The following is a 17,304-nucleotide window of genomic DNA, read 5'->3' as shown; positions in this document are numbered from 1 at the left end:
GATTAAATAAGAAGGAGCTGACAACAGTGCAGCACAATACATTCTTCTTCATTAAATAAACAGCCAAACATTTTTGGTTTAGAGAAAGAGAAACCTGTAAGAAGGTAATACATGAAACAGTGCAGCCTCCCTGAGTTATACAACTGAAAATACATTCTTCTATTTGAAGTACAGGAAAAAGTAGGATTGACAGGGAGGCAATATATTTCAACCATTCCCCATGACTGTGCTCCCCAATGGGCAACAGGAGCCCAGCCCGGTACCCTGGGCCCCAGGCTGAGTCCAGCACACTTCAGTCGCTTTTCTACCTCAGGGATCTGCAGGAGGAGGCAGAAAGGAACAAAAAGGCTTATGGGTTAAGAATGAACTTTCGGTTGGGCACTCAATTTATTAAATAAGCTGGGTGAATTATTAGAGTCATTGCACAAAACAAAGTTCACTGAGGAACTAATAACCCTAAGACTTTATTCCAAAAGGAGGAGCAGGAACCCAAGGACTTTCTTCTCCTCTCTCTAGCCCTGACAAGACACCCACTGGAGAAATCAGTGGGGCTGACTCTGAGCTGACAAGGGGAGAGCTGGTCCCCAGAGTTTCCATGTGTGTTGCTATTGTCTTAAGAGCCGAAAGGGCCTTACAAGAGTTTCTCTCCATCTTACAAATAAGAGGCAAAGCGCCTCGTCCAGAGTACCACAGCTTGTGCTGCACTGGCGGTACAATGTTGAGCGTGGCTGCCATTCGAAGTACCACAGCGACTTCGAGACAAAGCCACCTGCCAGCCAGTCCTGCCACTTTCCATTTAACACTCCCTGAAGGGCCTCTGCTCCACTCTGTTGAAGAGGGTCCCTTCCTTTCCACAGTGGGAGCCATAACATGAAAACTAAACCAGTATTTTCACTTTGCATTAGGACCTGTTATTAACAATCTCCTGAACATCTTCGGCCTTGTTCAAGTTGACTCTGCACATGCAAAATTCCTTCCTAACAGGTTCATTTTTATACTTACTGACACTGTCCAGGTGCAACGAAAGATAACTCTGCCTAACTGCCTCATCACTACCCCAAGCTCCACAGAACTCACCTCTTAAATCCAAACCCCCCTCCATCTTCTTTGGATCTTTCCAATGGCAGGCATCTCACACAGTTTTAAAGCAGGTTCAGGGTGCAAAGAGCCAAGCACGAAATAACTACGTACTGGTTCATATCCACATATGCTCAGTCTGAGGGATTAATTATGCACGCTTCCAAAGAATACAAAATAATTACAACTAAGGAATTTAATTGCATGACAGGGTTCATTCCTATTACAACTTTAAAGGACTCAAATTCATTTTATAGAATAATTATGATCCAGGAAGCCAGCACCATTTTCAAAAGCATCTTATTTTTTACATAGCATTAAATTACCTCCATCATTAAAAACTGTTTAAATTTAAATTTTAAACTGTTTAAACTGTTTAGGAAGCATTTCAGCATCATTTTAGTTTTTGTGAAAGGAGAGGAGCAAAGGTCTGGGATCATGTAGTCGGTTAGTATGTTTCAAGAGCCCGCGCCCACTGAACTCGGCGCACGAGCAAACACAGTCAGTCACACTAAACTGTATCATCTCCTTCTGATTTGCAGACAGAATCACTGTCCTGGACACTTCTGACCCAGCAAAATGGGACAGGGTAATAAAACCTCTCAAATGCTGTGCTGCTTCGGGCACTTTAACCAGGGAGAGCCTTCGACTCAGCTCAAGTTGTGTGGCCTCCTTTCAGCTTCCTTCTCTATGTCCCTCTCTTCAACCCCGCTCCCCGCGCACCCCCCCCCCCCCCCCGCCGGTCCCGCGGGGCTGGGGCTTGCTGGCTGCTCCAACTGCTCCCACCTCCAGCCATGGCCAGTGTCAGCACCTGAACTTTGCCTTCCTTCCTTCCTTCAACCAAATCTCTTATGCTCAGTAGGTTTTGTCCCTCCTAGACCAATTATACAAAAGGCCTAGTCACTAAGCAACAGGGATCCAAAGGCTACATTTTCTCCCTTTAAAAAAAAAAAAAAAAAAGAAAAGAAGAAGGAAAAAAAAACCCAGCACTTTATTTAATTTTGAAATCATGAATGTGGCAAAAACATTAACTAGACTTTCTGTCTTCCCAGGGCCTTGTCTTTGAAAACCCGAAGCCATGGTGTAAGGGACAGAACAGGAGGTGGGCTGAAAGGCAACAGAGCTGGGTAGAAGTTGCCCAAGAATGGACTAGGCCTGTTTTTCTTCATTTCCTCCTACACAGAAAACGTTGAAAGAAAATGCTAATTTGGTCAATGTGACCAATTTGCTCCTATCCCCTCATCACTGGTCCCCACACCCTCTGGCCCTGCTAAAGCCCCATTAACCTCTGCCCCTCCCCTTTCCTTCCTCCCTTTCGATCTCCACCCACCCACTGGTTGATTACTCTTTCCCCTCTCTGCTCCAATATTTACTTTTCTATATTTTTTGAGTAAAACATCTCAAAAAAACAAAGGCCAACATCCATTTCACAGAGACCGGCAGAATGGCTGTCCATCCAGGCAAAACAGTCATACATGAATCACACATACTGTGTAAGCCAGTGCTCTGCACTTTCGTGTCTTATTTCCTTCTCTTTAACCTCAAAAGGAAAGCAAATACCACTCCCATTTTCAGAGGCAGAAAGTAAAGTTGAGGGACGCTAAATCACTTTACTGAAGACGTCTTGTGGCATGGGAATGAGGTCTACCTAGCTTCCAACTCAGGTAGTTGGCTCCCTTGTCCTTGGCCCAACTGAAGCTGCCCCATCCATCACGTCCACGCCCCTCAGAGGAGCCCCAAGGCTACATACCCATGACAGGTTCCTCTGAAGCCTCATTTCAGGTAGAAGCAACCCAAGATCCACCTCCCTCCAGGCTCTCAAATTTCTGTTCCTGCATCAAGTCACACCCCGGGGGCTCCGGTTTGGACCACATTAATAAACTCTGGGGGCGCCAATAGGAATACTGAACTCAAGTGAGTGAAAGCAATTTTTTGAAGGGCCTACAGGTCACTAAAGTCAAGTACTATCAAAATTCAAAGGTAAAATTAATGTAAAATTTACTTTCAATTCATACATAAACAGGAAAGAGAACTTTTGAGTAATTTTAAAAAGGAGGGAAGAGGGTCAGATACAAGGATAATAAACTGGAAAAAGAAAAAAAAATACTGGTTGCTGGATGATATAAAAGTTAATCATTTAAAGAACTCGGGCCTTGGGGCGCCTGGGTGGCTCAGTGGGTTGAGCCTCTGACTTCAGCTCAGGTCATCATCTCAGGGTCCTAGAATGGAGCCCCGCACTGGGCTTTCGGCTCGGTAGGGAGCCTGCCTCCCTCATCTCTCTGCCTGTCCTCTGCCTACTTGTGATCTCTCTCTCTCGGTCAAATAAATTAAAAAAACTTAAAAAAAAGAATTCAGGCCTTTAAGCTTGGTTGGGTCCTGAAGACAGACTAAGTGGTAGTATGCTCCTGGTAAAAGCCTCCTTCCATCCTGAGGAAGCTGCCCTTTCAGCTCCAGTCAGCAAACACCAGACGTCTAAGGGCAAGAATGACAGTATAAACGAAAGCCACTCACTTGAGTGTATCACATGGTGTACCGTTTGATTACTTTTACTCACCATGCACATGCATGCCCACACCGCACCTTATTCCAAAAAGGAAGAGGGAAACTCCATGATTCTATCACTTGTGGCTTATTTGGTAGAACAGACTGTTCTTTGAAAGGAAATTTTATATAAAGTTTCTTGTGTTTTGGCTTATACTGAATATTAAATATGTATTAAAGTTACTAGGGTGATACAGTCAAGAGGACTCTGTAAACACAGTATGTTTTTACTTCAGAAGAGCCTGGATACAAAGGTGAAAATGTTTATTTGCCTATGGCCATGCAAATATAAAGACTTTAAAATTTGAGAACAGGGGGCGCCTGGGTGGCTCAGTGTATTAAAGCCTCTGCCTTCGGCTCAGGTCATGATCCCAGGGTCCTGGGATCGAGCCCCGCATTGGGCTGTCCGCTCCGCGCATAGCCTGCTTCCTCCTCTCTCTCTTTCTACCTGCCTCTCTGCCTACTTGTGATCTCTGTCTGTCAAATAAATAAATAAAATCTTTTTAAAAAAAAAAATTGAGAACAGGAAAAGGAGGTATCATTTCTTTTCTTAAAGATTTTATACCCATAGAATCCTAATAAAATGAGGTAGAAAGGCTATCCTTGAAAATCATATACAAAAAATACTTTTTAAACCTTTTAAAACAACCAAATTTGTAAAATGAAGTCCACATAATGGTTTAGATTCAAAGAACACACTTGATGTGGCTCATGATCCCTAATTTCCTAATTCTTCTTAATTTCTCCATTCTTCTGTTAGCTGACAGACGTGAGTGGATACTGGTCCCAGTCGAGCAGAGTTAGGGATGTTGGACAGCTGCCAGCACTTTGGGTTCAGATGACCTCTGACATACAACAAAACCTATCTGAACCAAAGAAAAGAGTGAACTTTGGAAACTGCCTTTAAGTTTCTTTTTTTTCTAGGAAGATAAAGGAAGAAACCATGCTAAAACATCTAACAGAAGCGGCTGAACAGACAGGCCGCTCTACCCAGGGCAGGAGATGGAGGTGGCCCCAGCTCCACTGGGAAAGCAGGGAGCCATAAACCGCCACCCCACCCCACCCCCGCCCCTAGGCCAGGTCCTGGATGGTACGAGTGCTTTTGAGAGCGCCACAGTCAACACTGTTCCTAGGAGAGTATTTTCAAAAACTAGATCTCTTGCTTTCAAGTATTTTTCCCAAACAAGGTCTAGTTTTTAACTTGAGAATTGTAATTGTAAAGCTGGGTATTATAAACTACCACTTAAGGTGTGGGGGGAGCCCCATAGCATTTGTCATCATCCTTGTGCCACCAGCTGTGGCCACTATGACTGTGTGAAAGGTGAAATGAGACAGGGTCACTTCCGTCAAGGGGTTTTAAGCTACAAAGGAGCTGGGTAAGTCCTCAAGTCCTCACTGCATGGGGCCAAGGACTTGCGAACTGGACCAAGGGACCAGTGTCCCAAAGATTCAGCCCAAACACCTGCAGCTTGCCACAGTGAGACTTTGCTGGGTGACAGTCTTAGAAACCAATTATATTCAGCCCAGCCTTTAGTTTTCTGCCACCAACACCAATTGAAATTCCTTGTATACAACGTATATAAGCATTCCCTTTTGATTTAAAAACCCTTTATTTGGGGGCCTGGGTGGCTCAGTGGGTTAAGCTGCTGCCTTCGGCTCAGGTCATGATTTCAGGGTCCTGGGATGGAACCCCACATCGGCTCTCTACTCAGCAGGGGGCCTGCTTCCCTTCCCCTCTCTCTGCCTGCCCCTCTGCCTACTTGTGATCTCTGTCAAATAAATAAATGAAATCTTAAAAAAAAAAACCTTTATTTTGTTCCCCTAGAGGCACTATTTGGGCTTCTGCCCAAATCTATGTTCATGGAACTGTACTCCTGAGACCCCAAATAAATGCTTTTGATTTCAGCTCAGCCTCTTTCTTCGGTTGACAACTAGTACTCCACAGCACTTTACTATCACTAAGCTCTGGGGACAATTCCGAAATCAGCTGCTTCAAAAATAAGAACACCTCTGACCCTGGGGTTTTCCTGCTTCTTCACGCAGGTAGGGACCAGGTTTCCAGGGGTGATGAGTCTTCACTCCAGCTGCATCTGGGCTTCCTCTAACTAGACCATAAATAACCATCTAATGACAAAACAAAGCACTCAAAAATGTATCATTTTTTTAAAAGACCTGAAACACATGTCATAAAACAAAAAAACTTACAGAGGACCCATGCTGACACCCACTTTTATTTAAAGTTGTCTCACTGCGGACAGTAAGTAGCTTTCGTGATTTTCACAAATGTCAATATAACTAGATATAATAAAGGCCCTGAAAATGGGATTTCTAAGACTCTCTTCAGCCTTGTTCCTTATCTTTCCTTGTAATTCTGCTCCTCTTCTTAACCTGCCTATTTCTCTTCCTGGCATCACTACTTTCTGTCACCAAATTTAATACCTGGAAGGGAACTCTAGACTCCTCAGGAGAGCCACTCCTCACCAAGTCTGGCCACTCTACTTGGCAGGTATCTCAAGTTTACCTGCTTACTTTCCAAAGCAACCCTTCTGCCTGGATGACCTGGTCTACTCCAGCGGCCTTCTCATCTCCGCACTCAGCCAACAGGAAGAAGCTTCCGGAAACCCTAGCCCTGAGGCCAGGCTGCACATAGGTGAGGGACACCTCCAAGAGCCCGCAGTTAAGTTTCTGTGGCTACCTCCCATCTGCAAAATGGGGATAATGAGAATATTTACCTCAAACTCTCCTATGAGGCTGAAATGGATATGGTTAATATAAACAGGGAACATCATGCCTGGCACATGCTAAGCTCTCAAAATACGTATTTTTATCATGATTCAGATGTCACTCTTCAGTTTCACACCTTTAATGGCTGTTGCTGTCCATAGAATAAAAAATTTTCTAGCAGGCATGCTGATTGTAACATAAAGAATACCGGGTTTAAATCAAGGCAAGAAATGAACTCAAATTCTGGCTCTTATTAGCCATGCAATCCTGAAATACACTTAACTTCCGGGAGCCTCAGTTTTCAAGGTATCACATAGGGAGAATACCCCTTTGGGGAAGTTAATAGCTGTACTGGGCTGAATAGTAACCCCCCATTCACATCCACCTACAGCCTGTGACTATGACCTTAGCTGGAAATAGTCTTTGCACATATAATTGGTTTAGGTGAGGTCATACACAGGCCAAAAACAGAAAGGATGGCGGGCAACCCCCAGAGGTTGGAAGAGGCACGGGATGATGTCTCTAGAAGCTTTATATGGAGTGTGGCTATGCTAACACCTTCATTTCGAACTTCTAGTTTCCAGAACAGTAAGAGAATAAATTTGTTTTTTAAGCCATCCAGCTTGTGGCAATTTGTTATAGCAGCCCCAGGAACCCAATACAATAGCTAATACTTCATGTTTCCAAGTATTCAGCATGCAAAATGATGACTCCATATTATACATGAGGAAACTGGTTACACAGTGAAACTGGTGGGAACTCCATGCCCCGTGGGTGTAGGGGGTACATCTTCATGCCTGCTCCTAAATGGAATCAGACACAGTGTATGCAGCTGCCCACAACACTGCTACTCACAGTAAGGACTCCAAAGTGGTAGCAGTGGCTATTGCTACTCATACTCTGGCTCCCAAAACTGCCTGACCTCCAAGTCAAGGGTAAACAAACACCTTCCTTAGGGGTAAGATAGTAAATATTTGAAGTTTTGCACATCGAGGCAAAATTGAGGTTTTTTATACCCAGTGAAAATGGAATAATTCAGAAAGGTAAAAGCAGGTCTTAGCTCAAGTGCTGTCAACAGGCACACAGGTAGGTTTAGCCTGCAGACCCCGGCTCGATCTCCCAGTATCTCTGTTGGGAGCTCCAGTCTCTCGTCTGCTGGTCACCTTATTCTCCTCCCTGTCCCTTACCTCACTCCTGTAGGCAAATACCCCTTCCATCTCCCCTCCCCAACCCCATAGACACAGCCTCAGTTTAGGATTTCATGTCTTGCCTGAATCACTGCAAGAGCCTCCGATATCACCTCACCCTGAGCCTCCCTTTACACCCGTCACCAGCACCTGTCCATCTCAAGTGCAGGCCCGAGTGTGTCAGTACCCTGTTTGATCTTCCATGCTGCTCCCCCACATCCCCTCCAGCAGCTGCTGCAAACCCAGGGCCACAACAAAATCCCATGGGATCTCATCCAAGATCACCAATGTACAGGCCACATGTCCCCAACATTCTGATTAGAGGGTGGGGCCCAATTTACAGCTGTACCCACTCGAGAGCTGAATCTGAGAGGCAGCCAGGATTTCATCCCTGATTTTTATACATGATCCATTCTGCCTGCTAGGCAAACTTCCAAATTTTTTTTTTTTTTTTTTTCCAAAAATGCTCTCAGAGTAAGACTGGGAGAAGCCACCCCTGAACTCTCTCCTCTCCCCATAGCTGATGACCCCCACCAAGGCACACGCCCATAACTGCATGTGTCATACTGTATGGTGACAGCTACTCACCTGTCAGCCGGGCTCAGTGACCTGAGCACTGTAGGAATGTATCAGCTAATACATGCTCATTCTAAAGCATTTCCAAGATCAAGAATGCACTTTCTATTTTCCTCTGAGAAGTCAAACTATGACCATCTTTCAAAGGCAAAAAAACAAATGCTACCCACCCAAGCCCCTAACACAGTTGACAATGACTCTTGATCCTCTGGATGCCCATGCACTCTTACCACAGGCACTAAGTTAACTCGACCTCTTATCTCCCAATTCTTCTGTATAGACATCCTACTTCCATTATAGAACTGACCCTTCCATGAGGGCAGGCACCCACTGCTCAACACCTAAGCTCAGGGCTTTGTGTATCCAAGTCATTCAAGAAGGTGAAACGTACTCTCTCTACATCTTGTGCTTGGAATTAAGCAAAAGGGACTCCAATAATGAAAGCTTACCAAAGAGGAAAACAGTTTATATATGTAAGTTTAAGCATCAAGAACCAATATAAAGTGAAATCATGAGGCATGTAAAATTATTTTTTCTGGCATATAAAATAAAGCATTTTTAAACTTTCTCCCTTCTCCCCAATAAGTTTTGGAAATTTACTTCAAAGATATGTAAGTTTAAGACTTTTAAATCACGTTCATATTAATTATTGACTTCACCTATAAAATATATCCAGATCCTATCTTTGTTTCCTACATTAGTTTATAAACTCCAGTATCCATCATCACATGAATAGAAAAACACATTCTCTAATAGAAGACATCTATTTCAAAATCAAAAAGTACTTATTGAGTGGCTGCTTTTCTCATTTAACAAGCATGCCTTAAGCATTGACTATGCACACACAAAATAGTGGAGCTACATACCAGAGGAACATAAAAACATGACCCCACACACTACCCACTAATCGAACGATGTATACTGTTTGGCGCACCAGTGAGCATTGTACCAGCCATGACTACTTGGAAAGGACTGCGCTCCAAGGAGAAAACTCTGAGAAGGAAACTTGATCTAAGGCTTAACTGTCTGTGTATGTTTTGGGGTGGGGGGGGCTGTCAACAGAAGGTAGGAGCCCATCAATCTAAAAGGATGAAACTCAAGCCCTGATTCCCATCCCTACCTCTCTTCCACTCATAGCCCTCCTCATTTCAGTGGATGGAAACTCCATTCATACTGTTGGTCAAGCCAAAAACTGCAGAGTTTAAAACAACAACAACAAAACTGCAAAGTTCCCCTTGATGACTTGTCTTTCTCTCACATGCCCCATCGGATCCCTTAGGAAAACCTGATGATTCCATCTTTAAAATATATGCAGACTGGGATCCCTCCTCGCTATCTCCATGGTCTCCACTCTAGTCTGCTTCTATTCTCTCTCACCTGGATTATTAGGGTAGTTTCCTACTGGCTCTCTGCTGCTACCTTTGACACCCTACCTCCTCTCCATTCTATTATCAACACAGCGACTGTATTAAGTTTGCTAAAAGGTCCAGTGGATATCATTCCTTGGCTCAAAAGCCTGTCATGGCTCCTATCTCTCTAGTGCTCTCTGTCCTGTCAATGACCTACAAAGTCCTACTAATTGGACCTTCCAAAAGACCTTATCTCCTTATATCCTCTTAGCTCCAATCACCTGGCGTTCTATTATCTAGCAGAACACACCCACCTTAGTGCCTCTGCTCTAGCTGTATTCTCTGCCTGAAAGACTCTCCCCCCAGACATCTGCTTGGCTAACTCCCTCACCCCTTCCATGTTTCCACTTAAATCTCACCTTCTTAATGAGACCTATGTTGATCATCCTTTTTCATACTTCATTCTGCCTCCCCATGCCCTCTCGCCCTGCTTCACATTTACGCTTTCCCCTACCACATACGTGATAATGTACTCACTATGTTTGTTTTTCCTTGTGTCTCCGCCCTGCTCACACGTAAGCGCCACAAGGGCGGTGATCTTTGTTTTGTCCAACGATGCAACCCATGCAACCCGAGCATCTTTAATAGTGCCCCATTTGAATAAAATCAGATTTATCTCTCAGAGGATCCTCTGAAAAAATCTAATGATCTTGGCTCTCCTCCCTAACTGCTGTCTCCCTATCTGCCAAATAATACAAAGAATTTCTTCATCAGCAAGTCCAATTACAGTGAGAGATTAAAAAAAATTGCAAGAAAAGGACAAGTGAAGTAACACTTGCTCATAGTAATGTTTAATCAAGCTACAAATACAAGATTAACAATATAAGACTGTTTCTATTTTTGGAGAGGAGATAGTATTTAGAATTCGAAGTGAAGTACATTTTGTAGAAGGGAAAGCCCATCCCAATTTCTCTCTCTGGTGGCGCTACTAATGATAGTCCTCCTTTGGGTCAGAGAGAGATGTCCAGCTGTCCACCACACCTCAGCTTCCAAACACCTGGGCTCTGACCAGCAGGAAGGTGGCCAGATAGTCACCACTTTTACACTCATAGCTCCTGGTGGAGTAAGACCTCAATGCATGTTTGTTGATCTGAAACAGAAGTTCACGAATGTTCTTTCACATCAACTTGTCAGTTGCCGATATCAACTGATAAAGGATGTTCATGCTCCCATATTACAAAAATCGCATAAATAGAATGCTATTTAAACCAGCATGAACCAACGTCTAAATGTTCATCGTATACTGTCCTAAGTATTTTATTTTCAATGTATGGATGTTGCTATTTTTTTTTAAAGTCAATCAACAAATGATACTTAAGAGATCATAAATCTATCTCATATTTACAGACGAGGGAACTGAAGCTCAGAAATGTCAAAGTGATTTGTGCAATGATACAGGTAATTTAGAGGAAGGGAACAGCTAGCGAACAGGAGACAATTTACACAATCCCTTAACGTGGAGAACACACAGTGACTCTAAATAACTCTGGCATTTCTACCTGTTATCATCCTTCTGGTGTGCAGTACATGCCAGCCATGTTAGACTACAATATTTAACCACTATACCAATGACTTACTGGGTTTTGATACTTTTGCCTGCAGTTCTGGTGGTAACAGGCTACCAGGATGGAAGATAAAATTACTGGAATTGTCTTTTAAAGAAGAGTTCTTCCGATTTTAAAAATATCTTTCTACTTTCAAAAACCAAGCATTTAGTGAGTAACTACTGAGAACCAGGACATTTAATCCTCAGTGTGACCTTATGAGGAAGCATGCCCACTGAACCAACAGGAAAACGGAGACTTACCGAAGTTAAAGTAACTTGTCCAAAGCTCCTCTCACAACCACACAGTGGTCACCAGATTCCACAGCGACCCACAGGGAGGAGACTCTGAACATGAGGCTCTTGGCTTAACAGAATCACCTTTGTTTGTGGAGCTAAGCTTCCCTGTCAGAGTCAGGCCAGCACCATCTCTTCTGTGTAGCCTTGGGAGGGCTCTCAGCAAGCTGGCACATGGCTTCTCTGCCACCAGTCAAAGACTCAGTGAGGATCACAGTCCTGCCTATCCCCCCTCCACATGTGAATCTAGCTTGTGCTCTGTAAGTGAAAGGTGACAGATGGGACAGGTCCTCTGAGTACAGTCTCTCCAAACAAGATCTAAGCACTACTGTGCCATGATTTGAGATAATCATTTAGTTTGTGGTCTCACAGTTCCATAAATAAATGGTGAATTAAATCAAACTTCATATTAAACTCTGATTTTAAAATACTCTGAAACAATAAAGCAATAAATTTTTAGTCAGCCTGAAGAAAAAGAATTTAATTTAAAGGAATTGTCATGTTTATCAGGGAACTGACACCTTCTCACAGAACTTCTTCATCCTTTGGGTGCTGCCTTCCTGTTTGAAAATCTCAAGATGGGGGTGCCTGGGGGGCTCAGTGGGTTAAAGCCTCTGCCTTCAGCTCAGGTCATGATCCCAGGGTCCTGGGATGGAGCCCCGCATTGGGCTCTCTGCTCAGCAGGGAACCCCCTCGCACCCCTCTCTGCCTGTCTCTCTGCCTACTTGTGATCTCTGTCTGTCAAATAAATAAATAAATAAAATCTTTAAAAAAAGAAAATCTTAAGATGACCAGACAGGAACCTGTGGGACGACATTTCCCAACAAAGGGGAGCTTTAACTGAGCCCAAGAGTTACCTGATGAACATGAGTGGGAGCACAGGTACCTGCCTCTTTTTGATTCTGCTGTGATCAGCCTAAAAGGCTAAGATTCCTCAGTGTGATTTCAAGAAGAATTCATGGCTCAAAAAAGAAGTCTGAGAAACCAATTACGATGATTATGAGCAGTATCCCCACCTAGCTTCATGACCAAGACTGTATGTGGCGGGTCACACTGTCGTTTTAACCAAAGAACTCAGTCATCTCTTTCAAAAGCCCCAAAGGCAACCTCATTTTCATTAAGAAAATACAGATAGGGACAAAGGTTACAGCTAGAACTGAAATCTCCTTTAAAAATAGCTGGAGGGGTTGCCTGGGTGGCTCAGTGGGTTAAGCCGCTGCCTTCCGCTCCGGTCATGATCTCAGGGTCCTGGGATCGGTCCTGCATCGGGCTCTCTGCTCAGCAAGGAGCGAGCTTCCTTCCCCCCCCCCCCGCCCCTCTGCCTGCCTCTCTACTTTTGATCTCTCTCTGTGAAATAAATAAATAAAATCTTAAAAAAAAAAATAGCTGGAGGTTGGGATGCCTGGGTGGCTCAGTCAGTTAAGCTGCTGCATTCGGCTCAGGTCATGATCCCACAGTGCTGGGATCCAGCCCCACATCGGGTTGCTTGCTCCTCGGGGAGTCTGCTTCTCCCTCTGCCCCTCCCCCTACTTGTGCTCTCCCTCGTGCGTGTGCTCACACTCTCTCTCTGACAAATGGATAAATAAAATCTTTTAAAAAAAAAAAACAGATGGAGCTAGAAGTACGTGAGAGGAGAAGTGGGTTCAATTAAGACAGAGCTAAAACAAAACAAAAAAATGAATGACCTCAATTGCTAGCCCAGAAGTTTCAAAATAAGGAGGAGTTTGTAAACAGCCCGCTTATTAGACCTTTTCTCTGTATTCCTGGCACCACCCTCTCGGGTCTATTTTTAGTCACAGAAGAATGGGGAGCAGACAGGGAAGGGCTAACTGTGGCCCAGCCTTACCTTGGGTGCCCTGCCAGGACTCTAGCTATCTTTAATTAATGTCTGAGGGACATAAGATGGACCCTACACGTGGTGAAAGAAGCACAATGGTGAAACTCTACCCCAAAGAACGGACAGGCCCACAACTGGTGTACCATGCCTGACGTCCCCGGGCTGTGTTTTGTTGAAAAGAAGGCTCCATCTGGAACATTTAGAGAGGGCAATGTGGAAACCCTGCATATTTAATTTAGGAGTACAGAAAACAGGACTGCCTGTTTGTTTACCTAGTTTTGCCACCCTGTTTCACAGACTCACACTACATTTTATCAACAAATCACTTTCACATGACCTATACATTTTCTCAGGAATAAAGAAGTTTCCTTTTAAGGTACTCCCTTCTGCTATCTAGTCCACATTCCTAAATAAAGATAAAACTAACATTTCTCATCACCCCACATTTAAAGTCTTTCCCTTTCACGATATTCCCCAGGAGAAAAGCCTAAAGCTTTTAAACCACAACAACTCACTGCCATCCGGATTAAGCTTTATTAAATATTAGAGATTAATCATATCTTAGGAACAGAACTGAATGGCCTAAGAAACTGATAGTGAAATCAATTCTATGTACTACCCCAAACTGGCCAACATCAGCATTCTAAAGGCATACTACAGGCAGGGATGATAAACAGGAGGAGATAAAATGCTACCATTTCAAAAAAAAAAAAGAAAATCAGACCACAGGGTTACAAAGCTTGGCAGTGACAGACATGTGACTAGTCAGGAATCAATGAACTGTCTGTGAACAAAGAATTTAAGGGACTCCTGTTAAGACAGAGGAAAGTATGAATAAAATTCAAACAGCTTCTGAATTCCCATCTACTATACTTCAGACTATAGCAAACTGCCTTCTTCCTACACTCAATTCCATTAACCAAAATAGGTCTGTTTATCTAAGACTCCATGAGGTGATGAAAAAATAAAAATTCTAGCATTCTCTTTCAGCTAAAGAAACCATATGGCTTTCTTTGCTTCTGCAGAACGTACTTACACTAAAGCCATTATTAAGTTTAAGCAATGGTTTTAGTACTGAGTATAGTCAGAAAAGAGCCAGTCAACCACGTTTAAGGGTACGTGTGTTCTGGAGCTGGTTCCTCACCAGACTCAGACGACCTTTCTGAAAGCAGCTGTATTTTCTGAATAAATGATGAAGGCAGGATGCAGAGCAGATGAACACCCTCGCACCGCAGAAATATTACTCCCTGAGTACTCACCCATTCTACATTCTGTAGAGAGGGGTCTGGCAGGGCCTGCTTCCCCTCCCAGTTTTTATTCCTTGAGCCCATGTAGAAAGGAGGCGATGCCATGAGATGACCAAGTGAAAAGAAAACTCTCTGGAGAGTATGTGCAAAGATTGTCAACTGTTGGAGAAATCTGACAGGACTGACAGGTGAACTACAGCAGAACCTTCTGCAGTGATGAAATGGACTCTTCTGCATCTGCTGTCCAATGTGGTAGCCACTAGCTACAAAGCACATGAAATATAGCTAATGTGATTGAGGAACTGAATTACATTATTTTATTTTAATTAACTTACATTCAAGTGGTCAGATGTGGCTCACAGATCCAGCATCGAAGAGCACAGGTTTAGAATACTGGAAAAGCTGACCACAGCCATCTCCCAGATCAGAAAAAAGCTCAGAGGAGACTAATGTTCCTATCCTTTCCCCCAGGAATTAAAGGGAAAAAAACTTAATGAGCTCCCCTTCTTAACTGTGTTAGTCATTAAAAAGCACTATCTAATCATTTCTGTCTCATCTGAATGTGGACCTAACATATGGTACAACACATAAAATGCAGAAGTACTGAAACTGCTTTCTCTCTTCCTGTAAACAATGAGAACTTAAGAGCTAAAATAATTATTTTGAATTTTTACATTTCTCCCTAAGTTGAAATATAAACTTTGAACCAAATACTTACACAAAAGATAGCTTAAGATTCTTATAGATTTTTTATCATTTTTTTCATTTTGCTTTCCTCTCAAGTCATGGTAAAAATCTTTCATATGATTACACTTTGAGACCTTAGAGGAAAAAAACAACCTGTCAACAAAATCCCCAAGTGCTCAGACAAAAAAAGATTCATTCCAATAGCAACTGTGTAGTTAAGTCGGGGTGGGAGGGGGAAGCTGCTCTTTACAACCACAAGTTCTGAATACTCAGAACATGTTCAAAAAGCTTTAGCTTAACTTATGAGATCTGTTCCATCTGTAGTCCTAAAAATCGCCAACACTAGCATCCTTGATAATAACTGGTTGCAGGCAAATCCTTTCAGTCTTATGCACTGCACACTATAGCTTTAAAATGGCAAGTACATTCTAAACACATGTCATCTAGGGACACACACTCCCTGTACATTATACACTAAGGCTACAGCAGAAAAAAACTATACTTAACATCAACTGATTTTCTTTTTGAACTTCCTAAAGATTTTGTTTAGTGCCCCTGAATCTGTTTAAACAACATAAAATGATACAGGCTTTAATGAAGTTTTTCAAATCCCAAGAACTAGAAAACGATTTTAGTTCTAGGATTTAAAAAATAGTAATAATAAGCAAACTACACAGTTTATAAACTATAAAATCTACTGCTTTAACTCAAAATCGACCTTAGAACAAACACCATACCTTTTCTAATCCATAGTTCCAAAAGCAGGACACTTGACAAGGCTGTGTGTGGTCTAAGTGACAGTGAAGTCAGTGAATGAACAGAAGCAGCCCAGTAGCAGCCAGTCACCTGAGTCTGCCTGCAGATGTCTGTACCTGTCTCCACCCTTTCAACTATTTACCAACTATTTGCATAAACTCACAAAATATGTAAAAAGGCAGCATGGGCCCAGGCTGATACAACACAATGGTATTTAAATATAAGGTCTTGTATTAAAGGCTCAAAGAGTCAGTCCCACCCACCAGCACCAGCCAAAAAAGTCAAGGAGTCACAGCAATTTACACACAAAAAGTCATGAGGGATGCAGCTGCAGGTTCAGTACCCTTGCTCAAACATCGAATTCCATCTCAGGCTGCATTTACAAAATGTAAATTGCCAAGAAAGTTACTACTTTCTACTAAAATTAGTACGGCAGATGATTCAGGATGCTGCATTGTAGCCCTGCTTTGGAAGGCCCCCCCCCCCCCCCCCCCCGCAATTGGTAATACCAGTCCAACACCTGGAAGTGGGAGGAGAACAGCAGAGAGAAAGAAAGCAAAACTGCTGTCTCCAAAAGTGGAAAGGGCTAACGTGTGGATGAAGAATAGACTTACTTTGTGTGGTTCCAGCGAAGAGAAAGACAAACAAGAGAGGCAAATTTTAGTTCAGTGCAAGGAAGAATGTATCAAAGATCAGGGTTGTTCATAATTGGACTGGCCCACCTAGAAAGGCAGTGAGCACCTCCTTACTGAAAGCCAAACTCTGGATCACAAACCGCTCTGTGATCCAAAGAGGTTTCCACCATCAGGGGAAGTTAGACTAAGTAACTCCCTCCCTCCTCCCACACCCACACTGAACAGGACATTCACAGGCAAGACCACCTCCCTAACTCCAACTCCTCCCACTTCTCTCACTCCAGGCTTTACTGCTCTAATTCATTTTCTAAGAGGGGGGAAAAAAAAAGCAAAAAAACTTTTGCTTTAACAAAAGTTAGAGACACTAACAGCTACTAATGAAACAAGCTCTGACAGTTGGGCAGCTCACTCACTGGAATACAGAAGCACCGCCCTCAGACATGATATTCACATTCTGTGCATTCTTTGTAGTTTCCCACATCATTTTTTAAAATAATATTCTTTAAATTTAGTTAACAGACTCTACACTCAAAATGACTGAACTTAAAGGGATTAATTTTCTTCAAACTTCCTGTAGTGAGAGTGAGCCACTCACTTAATTCTACAAAGGCTGCAAGCAAGAAGCCTACACAGGACATTTTTAAACTGCCCCGGCTAGAACCTCAGACAAGGGATTCTAATTTCTCCATCAAGCCAGGGACTGAGAGGTGTGGAAGGCAGAAATAGGACTTACCCTACCTTGCAGATACCCGACCTTTATTTGCAGATATCCCGCCTTCCCCATTATT

The 17,304-nt window shown here is 43.1% G+C and overlaps 1 protein-coding gene across 1 annotated transcript in view; it reads right to left on the bottom strand.

The window, feature by feature from the left end:
* SNX18 (sorting nexin 18) overlaps positions 1-17,304 on the bottom strand; it is a 30,123-nt gene that overhangs the window by 10,648 nt on the left and 2,171 nt on the right. The window lies entirely within an intron of this gene.

This window comes from Mustela nigripes, chromosome 12 (genome assembly GCF_022355385.1).
Source record: "Mustela nigripes isolate SB6536 chromosome 12, MUSNIG.SB6536, whole genome shotgun sequence".
NCBI lineage: Eukaryota > Metazoa > Chordata > Mammalia > Carnivora > Mustelidae > Mustela > Mustela nigripes.
This window is presented reverse-complemented; position numbering and strand designations above follow the sequence as displayed.